Genomic DNA, 16,185 nt, shown 5'->3' on the forward strand with positions numbered 1-16,185 from the left:
TATGCTTAGTGGACTCAATGAATATTTAAGGAAGAAATGAATGGACAAATGGATAATGTACTACGAATAAACTGGAAGGAAGTGCTTGCGGTAAGAAAATGGTATTTTATGACCCAAAACGTGGGCAAACTTTGTTGTGCCCTAAATGATACAACTATCTCTGTCATCATTCACAAGACAAAGTTATTCCTGTATTGTTAAATTCTAAAACCCTTTTTGTCTTTTAAAATAAAATCTCTTAATGCCTCCTTAGCACTTAAAATGCAACAAGGAGTTTTCATTGGAAGGTATTCATTGGTCATCCATTTGAGTCAGCCACTCTAGAAGGTGCTGTAATTTGTAACTTCTTTGAAAACCAAGCATCAGTTGTAACATAGGGAAATAAGTGTTATTACAGTAATCTGATGTAATGATAAACTAGGAAAGAGCAAGAAAGACAACCTTGCTAGAATATGCAGGTTTTTTCTATCCTAATATATTCAGGTAAGGAGATTACTAAAATACATGCCTTTCCCCTCTCCATTATTCTGATGTCCTTTTAATATATGTTCATATTTCAGAGTACTATTAGAGTAAATGACTAGAGCAAAAAGAGGCCATTATAAGCATATTGTGTTGAAAAGGTTTTTTTTTTTTTTTTTTTTTTTTTGGTATGTGTTTTTCCTTTAGTATTAAAAGGCTGAAGTAATGAACTTAATAGTTATGGCAAAGAGTGGCTTCCATTCAAAATTTATTTTTTTTCAGCTGCTTATAAACTCTGTTCAAGTGAATTATTTCATCTTGAAATTTCACATGGTCATTCTCAGCTTCAAAGGTGATTTGTTGTTGAATTTCCACACAGCTTGCATTTCTAGCTCCAGGTATTTGATAAAAAATGTTTCACTCTGGAAGTCTGGATAAAGGCAAAGGCAGAGGGAAAGGAAAAAGTAATTTGTTATAATCATAAACTAGACTTGTGTTTATTAGTCAATTAACATGTATTTACTAATAGTTTACTATGAACCAGGAATTGTATGAGGCGCTACGAATAGAAAGAGCAAAATGAAACACTCATTGTCCTCAAGAAGTTTACATTTTATAAAGGTAAAGAAAGGTTGGGGAGGGGTTTGTCAAGAAATAGATTCTTGATATTTGCTTGGTAAAACTCCGTTCTGCTACTTTACAAGTAACTTGGAGAAAGTTTATGCTGCAACTATGTTCTTTTGCTCTCATGATCATCAACATCTCAAAGTTTTCCCATCTGTCAATGAGAGATACCTGCTACAGAGCTGGAAATAGATATGACATGATATATTTCTATCTCTCAGCCAAGTGGCTGGTCTGAGAAAGGCTTCTCCAAGAGCACTGCATTTGGAGCCAGCAGGCTTCCATTCTAATACCCTCCCTGCTACTGATCAGCTGAATGCCTTTGGCAAATACCCAAGTGAACTTCAGTTTCCTCATTGGTAAAAGAACAAAGATGATATCTATCATTTTAAGATTACTGAATCTAGCATAAAAAACAGGAATCTTTTTGTCTTTAATAAACATGTACAATCCTTCCCAATTGAAGTCGCATAGTTTATAGGAACATAGAAAGGGAAAGGACTTCAGACCTAGAAAGTAAAGCTAGATGGTGCAATGGGACCTGGAGTCAGGAAAACCTGAGTTAGAATCCAGTCCGAGACACTTATTAGCAGTGGCATCCTGAGCAAGTCACTTAACCTCTGTTTGTTTCAGCTTACTCATCTGTAAAATGAGAATAATGAGTAGTGCCTGCTTCCCAGGGCTGTTGTCAGAATCAAATGAGATAGTAATTATAAAACACTTAGCACAATGCACTATACAAATGTTAGCTATTATTATTAATAGTCCAACACAAGCTCTCCCCACCATTCAGAAGATGAAGAAACTTGACTCTGAGGAAGTAAAGTGACTTGCCTCAGGTCCCACAGATGACAGGTACCTACAATACAATATAAATTCAATTCCTTTGACTTCTTCCGTTGACCTTCACTCCCTCCTGGATTTTAGCTGGTTGTTCAGCATCTACCCCAGAGACAAAGAACACAGAAAGGATCATTGCTCTCCAATGAGGGTTTTAGTTACCAAATATGGAACTTTGGTGATTCTCCTCCATCCTGGAGCATTTTATTTGCCTAAAGGGATACTCAGTTATTTTAACTTTGGCAAGAAGGGTGGGGGCTTTGGAGAATTCATACCTGAGGGGTCTTCATTTAACCTGATTTCACTCACAAGGATATAGGTTCACTCTCCACCTGTTGAAACTTCCTAAATAACCTAGGCAGGTTGCTTAACCTCTCATGGTGTGATGTTTAAAAACTCCAAGAGGCATAATTTCTGAGTAATTAATCATTTTATTAATCAAGTTAGCAATAATTTTAAAAGAGTTGATACTCCCTAGAATACCAAAGATCCTTCATGGAACCAGCTTAGTGCTTCTATGCCTTTGGAAGTGTGCCTGTACCTGAGGGTGGCAATCAACTCTGGTTAAAAAATAGTAAGAGAGAATGAATATTATGATGAGAGGTGGACCTATTCTAGTGAGGAGTTGGGAGACATGATTTTGATCATGTCCTTTATGTCCAAAATCACCCGCAGTCTTGGACAAATAAATCAAAGAATTTATCCCCACCCACTATGCACAGAGGGATTCATCTAGGTAAAATGGTCTGGGTGGGATAAATTTTTGGCAAAGATTAGTAATGTCCTTCAAAGGTTGAGCTTCAAACAAGGAAATAGGACAGAGAAAAAGCCTGGAATCTTCCCCATAATTGGTTATTAACAATCATTTCTTTCATTGTCCTAAATCTCCTCAGCTGTAAAGTGAGAAAGCTAAACTGTAGGATTTCTAAAGTCTCTGCCATTTCTTAAGCCTAAAAAAGATGGCCTGAATTTTTGGCACACCAATAGAACTTGGAATTGTAGCACTAGACACAATTAGGACGTTCATGGAGTATATTTCAGGAAAAGAGAAATCAGAGTCGCAGAATATTTATCACTGGAAGTGATCTTGAAAACGATCTGATTCACACACCTTAATTTACAAGAGTAAACTGAGTTTCAGCCATAAAGTAGAAATAAAACAATCATTTCTTAAGCATCTACTATGTTCCAGGCACTGTGCCATGTTGTTGTTTTGTTCAGTTGTTTCAGTTATGTGTGACTCTGGGTGACCCTATTTGGAGTTTTCTTGGCAAAGGTACTGGAGTGATTTGCCATTTCCTTCTCCAGCTCACTTTACAAATGAGGAAACAGACAAACAAGTTATATGACATGCTGAAGGTCACACAGCTAGTAAGTGTCTGAGGCCAGATTTGAACCAGATGAATCTTTCTGACTTCAGGCCTGGCACTCTATCTAATATGCCAGCTACCCTCATTTAATCCTCACAACAATCCTGGGAAGTAGGTACTCTTAATATGCCAATTTTAAAGTGGAGGAAATGGAAGTGAACAGAAGTTAAGTGACTTAGCCAGAGTCACGCATACAGCCAGTTGGTGTCAGAAGCCAAATGTGAATTCAGATCTTCCTGACCCTATTGATCATCCTTCGTTCTCAGGGAGGACCTATGACATCAGGAGGGTGATGTCTTGATTTGCAAGTGAATCAGATTTAAGTGAGTAAGACTGTGCAAAGTCATCAGCCTCACTCTCTCCTCCAGTGTCACTGGAGTCCAGTAGTGAGACATAAGTCAATACAGCTGGCAATGGCCCCAACTCCAAGCCTAGCACTCTAGCCACTATACCACCCCAAGTACTAATGGTAGTAGTGGTGGTAGTAGCAATAGCAGTAGTGGTAGTAGTAGTAGTAGCAGCAACAGCAGCAGCAGCAGCAGCAGCAGCATTAGCAGTAGCAATAGTAGTAATAGTAGAAGTAGGACTATAGCAGTACTATTTCTAGAAGTGATAGTGGTAGTAGTGGTGGTAATAGATTTCTGTTTTGGTTGTTCAGTTTTGCCCAACTGATTACTCCATTTGAGATTTTCTCAGCACAGTATCCTAGAGTGGTTTGCCATTTCCTTCTCCAACTCATTTTACAGATGAGGAAACTGAGGCAAACAGGGTTCAGTGACTTGCCCAGGGTCACACAGTCATTAAGTGTCTGAGGCCATTTGAATTCAGGGAGACAGTCTTCCTAACTCCAGGCCCAACACTCTATGGACTGTGCCACCTAGCTGCCTGGTAACAGGGATTCTGACACCAAGTCCAGTGCTCTCTTCATGATAGCACATTGCTTCTCTATCCCCTTTTATTGGCAACCTATCTGGGGGCTAAGTTAAAAAAAATAGCAGTGCTATTGACAAAATGGAGAGAGAAGTCACTACTGATGGAGTAAATCTTAATGGGGAGTTCCACAGAACTCACCCACTCAACTTGAAACCTTAAGGGATCTCTGGATGTAAGTGACCTCCTTCCTAAGATCACTTGGCATCAGATACAACTGTCATATCCATGTGTACATGGATCAAATTGTTTTGGAACCAATGGAGGTAAATAAGGGGAAGGAAGACAGTCATCTCTCTTGAAAGCTGACGCTGAAGAAAGAGCTGAAGCTGCTCTTTCATTTTCTCATACAAAGTTAGTGTTTTGCAATGCTTTTCATAACCTAGGGCAGTATTCCAAATAATGAGTCATCAAGATGATGGATAGATATGGATACAGACACCTCAGAAAACTTTTAAGGTCCTCAAATGCCTGGGTGTCTGGAGGCTGAATAAGCTATCAGAAATACATTTGTGTTGGTTCAGGGTGGGAGTGCATATCATTTTTAGAGTAATTTAATGTTTCTCAAAGCTGTTATCACTGTAAACTGAATTTTATTTGTCCATAGAACATACCTAACGTAGGCAGACATCGGTGGAAGTAATACTTCTGCTCAGTTTTCTAATATGTGCATAATATATTGGAGGAACTGCAGAAGCTAGGTACATTCTGCTCTGACATTCTGTTCACTATGTGACCTTAAATATGTCACTGTGCCTCAGTTTCCTCACCTACAAAATGGAAATAATAATATTTATGCTATCTACCCTACAAGATTGGGAACAAAGTGCTTTATTGATCTTGAATTACTAAATAAATGTGAATTGTCTTTACTACCATATCATTATTATTGTTATATTATTAAATATTATATTGTTGGATCATACCATTGTTACTCTAACTTGAAGAAACTCCTTTTAGGGAACGAAGAGGGTGCTTCTGGTTATACATTGCTGTGCAGGCTGCCAGGTACAAGGGTCAACTGCTGCTAATTGTGATGGTTAGTTTGGATGTAGGGCACCTGTTTATTGAGGAACTGAGCTGAGACCAACCATTCATTCTCTCCAGACCACTGAGCAGCTGCTCAGCTACTAATGGTTTTCTCTCTGTGCTGACCAAGACTGGATTCAAACCAGCAGTGACCTTTGCTTTCTGTGCCTGTAATTAAGGATGTCTGCCATCCCCATAATCCAGTTTCAAGCTTGATTAATTTTCATAATTACAAAGTACATTTCTGCAGCTGTAATAAGGGAAGGACTGGCCCACAGAAATGCGAGAGGGCCATGAAGGCAAGAACAAATAACAACAATAATACTTCACATTTATTTCATGTTTCATCAGTATTTTTCTAAGCACTTGACATTCATTATCTAGTTACTCCTACTGACTTTCTGGGGAAGTACCACACACTTATACTCACATTTTACGTCAGTCTATGATACAAAAAGAGGAGTAAATTATCCCATGAGTCTTGTTTCATAGTTCACAGACCTAAAGTGAGAAAGGACAGAGGTGTCCCACAATGTGAGCCCACAACCATCCTAGTGGAGACTGAAATAGATTAAGGTGAAATTGGGAAATATTTAACCAAATAAACAAAAATACAATAGGACATAGATAATTTTAATAGGTAGCTTTATAATATACAGCCACAGGGATGTTTATGCCTGGTTTAGTGGGCCCTGTTTCTATTTGAGTGTGATACCAACACTCTAGGCAATTACCTAAGACCTTACCTTAGTCACATTGGGCAACTGAGTAGTAGAGTGGATAGAGCGCTGAGTTTGGAGTCAGGAAGACTCATCTTCCTGAATTGAAATTCAGCCTCAAATGCTTCTAAGTGTGTGACCCTGGGCAAGTCACTTGACCCTGTGGGTCTCAGGTTTCTCATGTATAAGATGAGCTGGAGAAAGAAATGGCAGACCATGCCAGAATCTTTGCCAAGAAAAGCCCAAATAGAGTCATAGAAAGTCAGATATGACTAAAATGACTGAACAACAAAAATAAGTTGCATTAGACCACTGACCTGAGAAGTACTGTCCAACCCTCTCCTAAAATGATCACGGAACTAGGGCTAGAGAGGACGTCAGAGGCATCTAATCCAACCCCTTTATTTTACAAATGAGGAAGCCTAGTCCCAGAGGTGATAAGACTTGACTGATGCCACACACTTAAGTGGAAGAGGCAGGGGAAGGAAGGAGAGAACCCATGTTCTCTGCCTTGAAATGCAAAATCCTTCTTGCTGCTCTCCTTTGAGAAAAGAATGATAACAAGCCCATAGCTCTAATACACAGATGCAGAAAAAATGCAGTGATCTTAATTAATAACCTCTTTGGAAGTAGGCAAATTAATGACCCATTTTATGGGTGACTCATACTAATGGCCCTTGCATTTCTGTTGGGTGTACCAGTTAGCCACAAGAGAATTGAAAAATTACCTGTGACCAGGGTAAAGGGTTATTTACTAGAAACTTTGTTCATGACAAATTAGAAATTACTTCTTTGCCTTTGGATTTTATTAGCTGAATAAGACCCTAAGGAAGGAAGTTAAAAAAACTCCCCAACACCCCTCCCTCCTCCTGCCTTCCCTATCAATCATCTCTAATTACAAAGAGACAAAAATTTTATAGAAATGCATAAGTCTTAGGGACTTTGAGGGTTATAAGTTTGTCTTTTATGTGATGTAACAAAATATTCTTCTCAGTAGCAAAGTACCCTAAGGGGGAGATAGAAGTTAGCACAGTGCCAGGCAAGTCAAATCACTGCCACAACCTCAACTAACATCTCCAGTCAGACCATAATAGGGACATCCCAGGACTCTGAATTTGAGAATCTTATGAACCATCAGAACTGCTTCTAGACTAGCCCCCATAGCCACCATTGAGGGGAAAAATCATTGTGGGGGGCTCCTCATCTTTATCAGCACCAGTAACATCTACTGACCAATTACCACCAACAAGTAAATTGGCATAGGACCCCCAGGAGTGGTAAACACTGACTATACCACTGGTCCTGCTTCCCACTCAGCCCTCATCAACATCATCTAGGGAAGAAATTCCTGTGGAAAGGGAGCCAACCATTCCCACCAACTGCCTCGTACAAGGCAAACAAGCCATCCTGGCTGAAGTTGCAACAGAAAACAGTATGTGTAAGGCAAATCAGACCACCACTACCACCTTGACCACCATCTCCCCTTCAGACCCTGGTGGGGATAGCTCAGGATCCTGAAGCCAAGAGTTTTGGGAATTGCAATGCTTCCAGCACAGTGTCTTCTGGCATCATCCTTACCAGGATGACACATCTTGAGGAGATACAGGCTGGTAACTGCTCCTTCAAGGGCTATAGTCATAGCTAATGAAGACACAGAATAGAAAATTCTTGCCACCAAAATCCTTGATGCAGTCAAATTGGTCTATATCAGGAACTGATATGATTTTATCAGAAGAAATGACATTAAAGAAGAGGCATTACTGCCTGCTTTGCTGCTGGACCCTATGGACCATGAAACGCTTCCATCTGACTTGTAGCTGAAACTTTCTCTTTGTGTTGTCTCTCTCATTAGATGGTGGGCTTTTCAAGATTAGGGACTGCCTTACTTTTCTATGTTTTATTCTCAGTGCTTTGCACATAGTATCACTTAATAAATGCTTTATTCCTTCATGTCTTTATTAATTCATTCATTTATCCATTCATTCATATCTTCTCCCTCCAGTAAGCAGAAAGTACTTCCTGAACTTTGTTGATTCAGACCCACCCTCTATTCAGTGTGGCAACGCATCAGCAAGTTATTGAAGAATATATTTAGCAACAAAAGGAATCTTCTAGGTTCCATCAAGTCCAACACTCCTCATTTTACAGATGAAGAGACTGAAACCCAGACAGCTCATAGGAACACAGAGTTAGAGCAGGAAGGGATGTCAGAGGATATCTAGTTTAACTTCATTCTACAAAGGAAAAAATTGAGGCCCAGAGAGGTTAAGAAACTTAGCTAAGGTCATACAGACAGAGCCAGAACCTGAACTTAGGTCCTTTTACTCCAAAGTCAACGTTTACTTATTGATTGATTGATCAATTGATTGTTCTTTCCTTTGAACCAATCAATCAGCAATCTTTTATTAAGCTCCTACCACCTGCTGAGGATACAAAGATTAAACAGTGTCTGAACTCAAGAAACTTACAAGAAACGTGTATATGCATGTATATGTATATATGTATACATATGTCTATGCACACAGCTGTCTACATTTATATACTGATATATGTGCACACACTTATATACACATATATGTATGCATTACGTGTGTGAATATAAAATATATACAATTCATATAAATTTAAATAAAAATATATTATTTAAAATTTAAAATAAAATATGTGTAGACATGTATATATGTATACATTATGTATGTGACTATAAAGTCGATACAGGGTGACTTAAGGGATGGGGTAACTACAGGCTGGAGAGATCAGGAAAGGCTTCAAGCAGAACATGGCCCTTGAGGCTGACCCTCTGACTCTAAGTCGAGTGCCCTCCATTGCTACAACATCACGGGGTAACTACTATGCTAACTGATTATTCCAGCTGAGACTTAGTTTCTTCTTCAATTTTGTTATTTTTAAGCTTCTTAATGAATACATTTTCATAAACATGGCAACAGACTTCAATCTTGGAATATGCAGAAAGTGACCATCCATGGAATAAATTAATTGCAGTGGAAGCTAATCACATTGCTTTAATTGGGTCTAAATCATATTATAACCATGAATCTCCAGTTTCATCAGATTTTACTGAATGCTAACTATCCTCTTCACATTCTTTTAAAGAAATGATGTGACCCTGTGTCCTTGTCACAGATTGGGCAATCATTCCACTGAACCTCACTGCCATCTCCCAAACCCTCCCCAAATTTGAAAAATAAAAAATTCCTTTTCTTATATATTATCCCCCATTGAGTGAGGTGAATAAAATTAATATGACTAAGTTAATACAGCCAAAGTGCAATATTTAGATCACCAAATGGTTTAGGAAGACCTGAGTTTGAGTCCACCTAGTGGGTGACACTGGAAGTCACTCCCTCAGGCTCAGTCTCCTCATCTATAAAATGGGGAAAATAATAGCACTTCCAGCCCAGGTTGTTACAAGGATAAAATGAGATAACATTTGTAAAGCATTCTGCAAACCTTACAATGCTATGTGTGTGTAAACTCTTGTTTCTTCTGTCATTGGAGGTGGTGGTAGATAGACAGCTGACCTCAGAGTCAAGAGAACTTACATACGTATACCATCTGTGTGATCCTGAACAAGTAAAGTCACCTCTAAGTGATCCAGGCAACTCTCTCAAACTGGAAGTGGCAAGACAGGGGCTGACCTGCACTCATGAAGGAAGTTGGCGCACAGAAGATCCCTACATGGATGAATCCACAGAGCTGGTCCGCCTGCCCCTTCTCATGAAATGATTGCACTCTACCCATCCTGCTTCCTGTTTCTCCACAACATTCACGCATTCCCCCTCAACTCTGTCTCTCTCTGTTTCTGTCTGCTTCTTTCTGTGTGTCTCTATCTCTGTCTCTCTCTGCCTCTGTCTGTCTATCTGTCTCTGTTTCTGTCTGTATGTGTGTCTGTCTGTCTGTCTGTGTCTGTCTGTCTGTCTGTCTGTCTCTCTCTCTCTCTCTCTCTTTCTCTCTCTCTCTGTCTCTCTCTCTCTCTCCAGGTTAGTCTCCACATTATCTCATCCTTACCCCCAAATCACTCATCTGTTCCTTTATTGATGTTGTTTCTTGGACCAATATGTATTTACCTTCTTAGTTGCTTCCTCCTATCCAAATCCTATCTAATCTTCAAGGACCAAAATAAGTTTCACTTCCTCCATGAAGCCTTGTGGACCATTCTATACATCCAGTTCTAGTCTCTCTCCTAAGTCAAAGAGTCAAAGTTACACATACATCCCTAACTTTTTTTTTCAAGATAGATGTCCCATAGAAATCTCAAACTTAACATATTTTAAAACACATTATTATCTTTTTCCTAAAATGAATCCTTCTTCCAGATTCTCCTGTTTATTTTTTCAAGAACTCCACTATCCTTCTAGTCACCCAGGTTTACAATCTTAACATTTTCCTTGAGTCTGCACTCCCTCTTACCCCCACATATCCAGAATATGTCATATATATGTATGTATGTATACATATATGTTTGCATATACATATATATATGTATTCTTTTGTTTCTCCCCATATGATCATGATCCTAGTTTAGGCCTTCATCATCTCTCTCCTGGACTGTTGTTTTTTTTTGTTTTGTTTAGGTAATCATGGTTAAGTGACTTGCTACAGGGTCACACAGCTAGTAAGTTTTTGAGGCCAGATTTGAACTTAAATCCTCCTGACTCCAGGGCTCGTGCTCTATCCACTGTACCACCCAGCTACCCATGTCCTGATCTATTTCAATAGCATTCCTATTAAGCAATTAATCTCTTCAAATGTCTCCCTCTCCAATCCATCCTCATCATTGCTACTAAAATGATTATCATAAATGATTTGTGACGATGTCACATTTATAACCAATAAATTCCAATGGCTCCCTATTGATAGGAACAAACATAACCTCCTTGGCCTTTTACAACACTTCACAACCAGGCCTTAATGACATTTTCCCACCTTTATTCTATAGCATATTGCTCCCCTTTCTTTATTCTACATCCCAACCCAACAGGCCTTCTTACTTTTCTTCACATTCTACACTCAATCTCCCACCTACACACTTTGACATTGGCTGTGCCCCATGCCTATTTAACTTCCACATCTTAGAATCCTCTATTTCCTTAAAAACTCTGCTTCTATGTGAAGACTTTCTTGATCTTCCCCAGCTGCTAATGTCCCTCTTCACACCTTGATAAATCACTTTGTGTTGAATATATTTATACATTATATACAGATAATGTTTAACATATACACATGTGTAAACATATATTCAATACAAAAGAAATTTATTATATGTAATAGATTATACATAACTATATGCTTATATATGATAAATACAATATAACAATACACAAAATTACATTATGTAAGATAGATACATCTATACTTATTAATGTGTAATTTGTTTTTTTCAAAATATTTAGGTGAAATTTTATAACAACAACAAGATACAAACAGATGATAAACTACAATTTCTCAAGGCATTATAAACATTTTGCACATTTGTCTGTCCTCTCTTTTAGGTAAAGTACTGTTTTGATGACATATAACAAATATGCAACTAGAGAAAATTATTTCCAGACAATTTATAAAGGAGTTAGAGTCTTCTTGTAAACATCTTTTTCTCCAAAAAAGGAACTCACAAAATGTATTACAGGCCAACTCTTGGTAATGCACATGCAATAAAATTATTTTGAAGACTCTCTGGGTTTTAAATTTTAAAATTAACATTTATATCTTTCTAATGATATTTAAGTTCCTTGAGGGTAGGGTCTGTTTTGGTTTATATCTTTGTATTCTCCAACACCCAGCACTATGTGTAGAGACACAGTAGGCACTTTAAAGATACTTGCTGATTGATAGACTAATTGATTCTACCCTGCATTGGGCTCACCCATCAGTGATTCCTAGAGTATTTAGAATGAGAAGAAACCTTAGAAATTATCCAGTTCAACCTCACTTCTCAATGAAGAAATTGACAGTTGGGGAAGTGAGATGACTGACCTAAGGTCATGACAGTACTAATTAGCAGAGTTAGCTTCTGAATCCAGATCCTCTGACTCTTAAGTTTCATGCTTTCTTCATTCCATCGCTGTCTCTTTATGCTCTGAAGTGCAGCACTTACTTCTCTGCTGTCTTACTTTATTCAGTACAGCAGAATGACCTGCTACAAGACCTTGAAACTATTCATTCAGGATAATTTAAGTGCCTACAAATAAATAGGAGCTAGGTGGCCCAGTAGATGGAGCATTGGACCCGGAGTCAGGAAGGCCTGAGTTCCTATCTATCTTCAACACTTACAGTGTGACCCTAGGCAAGTCACCTAACTTCAGTCAGCTTGTTTCCTGGGCTGTAAAATAGGGATAATAATAATGCCTACCTCCAAGGTATGTTGTGAGGATCAAGCAAGATTTTGTAAAGTGCTTAACACAGTGCTTGGCACTTGGTGTTCAGTAAATGCTTATTTTCTTCCTTTCTTCCTTTCCTACTAAGTTACAGGCACTATGCTGGGTGCTAGAGATACAAAGTCAAAAATGAAACATCCCCTGCTGGAAACAACAGGAACATAGATAAGTCAATACAAAATACTTAAGAGAAAATACCAACTAACTTCTACAAGAAAGGATACCAGAAACCTAGAGGATTAGAAAAAGCTTCTTATAAAAAGTGAGACTTGAGCTGAATATTAAGGAGAGTTTTAAACTGAGAAGAAAAAATATTCCAGTCATGGAAGGAGGAGCAGAGGGTGCAAAGGGCCAGAAATACGGGAGTTAAAATGTCATGTGTGGGAAACAGCTAACAGACCAGTTTAAATGGAACAGAAAGGGCATGAAGGGAAATAGTATGAAATAATCTTGGAAAGATAGATTGGAGTCAGATTGTGAAAAGCTTTAAATGGCAATCGGAGAATTTTGGCCTACAGCCATTTTGGAGCTACTAGAGCATCTTGAGCAGATGAGTGACATGATCAAAAATGTATTTTAGGAATATAAATTTGGCAGCTTTCTGAGGGGAGAGATTAGCAACAAGGAAGACCAATGAGGAGGATTATTAAAACAGCCCAAGCAAAAGTTATAATGATCTAAACTAGGGTGATAGTCACCTAAGTAGCAAAAAAGAAAAGGATGTTAGAGATGTTATAGAGGTTCAAACAATGAGATTTTACAACTTGGTAGTAAGGGCAGTAGTAAGGAGCAAGAAAGAGTCAAGGAAGTCTCCTAGGTGGTAAATCTGAGCAACTACAATGAGGGTGATGACAATAAAATAGGGAAGTTAAGAAGAGGGGAAATTTGGGGGAAGAAATATAGTGAATTCAGTTTTGGACATGTGGAATTTAAGATGCATATAAGATATCCAATTGGAAGTGATCAGTTGAGAGATGGGAATGGAATTCAAGAGAAAAACTGAGGCTGAATATATAGATCTGGAAGATGCCTACACAGAGGTGATAAAGATCCAAGGATATCACTAATAGAGAAAAATAGCCCAGGACAGCATCTTGGCATACACCAACAATAAGGGTAGGGAAGGCATGATGATCCATCAGAGGAGACTTATCAAGCTGGGAAGAAGAGAGCCAGGAGACAAAGGCTGGCATGAAAACCCAGGGAGGATGGACATTGAGAATAAGGAGATGCTCAACAGTGTTAAATGCTACAGATAGGTCAACAAGGATGAACACTAAGAAGTAGCCATCAGATGTGTCTATAAAAAACTTTTGGTAACCTTGGAGATATGTTTAAATTGTGTGATGAGATTAGAAACCAGATTACAAAGACTTGAGAAGTGAGTGAAAGAAGAGAAATCAAGGAGCGTAGGCAGTTTTTTTCTGGGATTTTGGCTATGAAAGGGAAGAGAATTATAGGAAGATAAGTTGAGCAGATGGTAGGGTCAAGTGAAGGATTTTTGAGCATAGGGAATACTCCAAATGCCCAGCATGTGTGTAGGCAGCAATGAAAGAGCTAGTGGAGAGAAACTGAAAATTAGGGAGAAAGAGAACAGGAAATGATTGAAAGAACAAGTTCTCAGAGGACACCATAGGGGATGGGATCAATTGGGCAAGCAGATAAAACAATCATGGAAATGATAATAACTATAGAGCTACAGGGGCTTTTATAGATGAAGAAGTTAGGGCTCAGAAAGATTATGGCTTGCCCAAGGTCTCACAGCTAGCAAGTGCCCAAGCTGGGTTCTGAATCCAGGTCCTCTGGATCCAGATTCAGTGGAGTTTTTTTCTTCCCTCAATACGATCTGCTTCTTTTCTAAGAAAATAGACTACATTTCAGAGACAGGACCAATGGAGGGAACAAGAATTAATATCAAGAGGCTTTGGGATATCAAATAGGGGGAAAGATAGTTACCAGTAAATGCCTTCAATTTTCTTTTAATTTTAATGAAATTTTATATATATATACATGTATATACATATGTGTATATATGTGTATGTATGTGTTTAAACATATATCTTTTCTCTCCCTTTTCCCTTCTCCCCCATTCCTATGTATGGTATACCCTAAGGCTCTGTTCTGGATCCTTTTCTCTTTTGGTGATATTATCAGATCCCTCTCTCCTCAACATAGGTGACTTCCAAATCTATATGTCAAGCCCTTGTTTTTCTCCTGAATTCCAATCACAATTGTATATTGATTATTTCCAATTCTATGACCTATAGGCATCTTAAACTCAACATGTTGAAAACTGAATTCACTATATTTATCTCCAAATATCCTCCTATTCTTCTCTTGTTTTCTCAAGAAAATAAGAAAAACAAAATTTCTGTTGCAAACATGTATAGTCAAGCAAAAAAAACCTATATTCACCATATTAAAAAATGTATGTGTATAGATATATGTATCTATACACACATATATTTATGTATCTACTACATATACCAATATATAGATATTATACAAACATGTTTGTCTTTGTCTGTAACCAGGCTATCACTTCTCTGTCAAGTGATGAAAAGCATGTTACATCATGAGACCTCTGGAGTTGTCATTGTTCATTGTGCTAATCAGAATTCCCAAACCTTTCACGTTATTTTTTACTTTACAACACTGTTGTTATTGTATAAATTGTTCTTTTGGTTCTCACTTTACTCTTCATCAGTTCCTATAAAAGTTCTCACGTTTCTCTGGCACCATTCTTCACCTCATTTTTCATATACTATAATTTGTCCAGCCATTCCTCAATTGATAGGCATTCCTATCAGTTCCTAAGAACTACTATGAATATTTGTTCTACGTATAGGTCACTTTCCTCTTTCTTTGGTCTTTTGGGTTATATGTCTTGTAGTGGTATGGTTGATTCAAAGGGTATACACAGTTGAATAAATTTTTTGGATGTAGGTCTCAATTGATGTTCAGTGATGAGAACCTGTTCACAATTCTATCAACAATGTGTTCATGTACTTGTTTTCCCAGAGACCTTTCAGCATTTGTCATTTTCCATTTTTTGTAAATTTTTCCAATTTGATGGGTATAAGATGGAACCTTAAAGTTGTTTTAATTTTCACTTCTCTGTTAGTGATTAAGATCATTTTTCCCCATAGGACTATTACTAACTTAGGACAGCTAGGTGTCACAGTGGATAAAGTATCAGGCCCAGAGTCAGGAAGAGCTGAGTTCCAATCTGGCCATAGAAACATGCTAACTGTGTGACCTTGGTCAAGTTGATTAACTCTGAAATGTCAAAATACTCCACTATATTTGCCAAAAAGAAAAACAAAAGACAGAAACAAATGGGGTCATGAAGAGTTGGACGTGACTGAAAACTACTGAACAACACTATTTATAGCTTGCATTTCTTCATCTGAAAACTGCCTGTTCACATCATTTGATCAGTCAGGGAATGGCTATTTTCTAAGTAAAGACTGAAGTAGAGAATTCTCTGCTAAAAGGAAAGAGAGAGGGGACTGTGTCACTTTATTGAGGAGAAAAGAAAGATTGGTAAATTCCATCTTCTGCAGGAGGCCTTTTCTGCCCCTTCCTTCCCCCTATTGCTAGTATCTTCCCTCTAACATTACCTTCCATTTATATCATATGATACATGTATATTGGGTATAAAAACTTTTTGCATGCTTTCTCCTCCATATCTCCAATGTGATTGTTGTTTCGTTATTTTGTCATGTCTGATTCTTCATGACCTTATTTGGGGTTTTCTTGGCAAAGATATGGTATCCACTTAATTCTCCCAAATCTTACCTTTGGCTCTAAGAA

The 16,185-nt window shown here is 38.1% G+C and overlaps 1 long non-coding RNA gene across 1 annotated transcript in view; it reads right to left on the reverse strand.

Annotated features, from left to right (window-relative positions):
• Window positions 1-664: 664 nt before the first annotated feature.
• Window positions 665-16,185, reverse strand: part of LOC140509271 (uncharacterized) — a 201,583-nt gene continuing 186,062 nt past the window's right edge. The window contains exon 3 of the long non-coding RNA XR_011968621.1: window positions 665-892. This is a non-coding gene — a long non-coding RNA (uncharacterized lncRNA). The remainder of the gene's footprint in view (window positions 893-16,185) is intronic.

Source organism: Notamacropus eugenii, chromosome 5 (genome assembly GCF_028372415.1).
Source record: "Notamacropus eugenii isolate mMacEug1 chromosome 5, mMacEug1.pri_v2, whole genome shotgun sequence".
Taxonomy (NCBI): Eukaryota; Metazoa; Chordata; class Mammalia; order Diprotodontia; family Macropodidae; genus Notamacropus; species Notamacropus eugenii.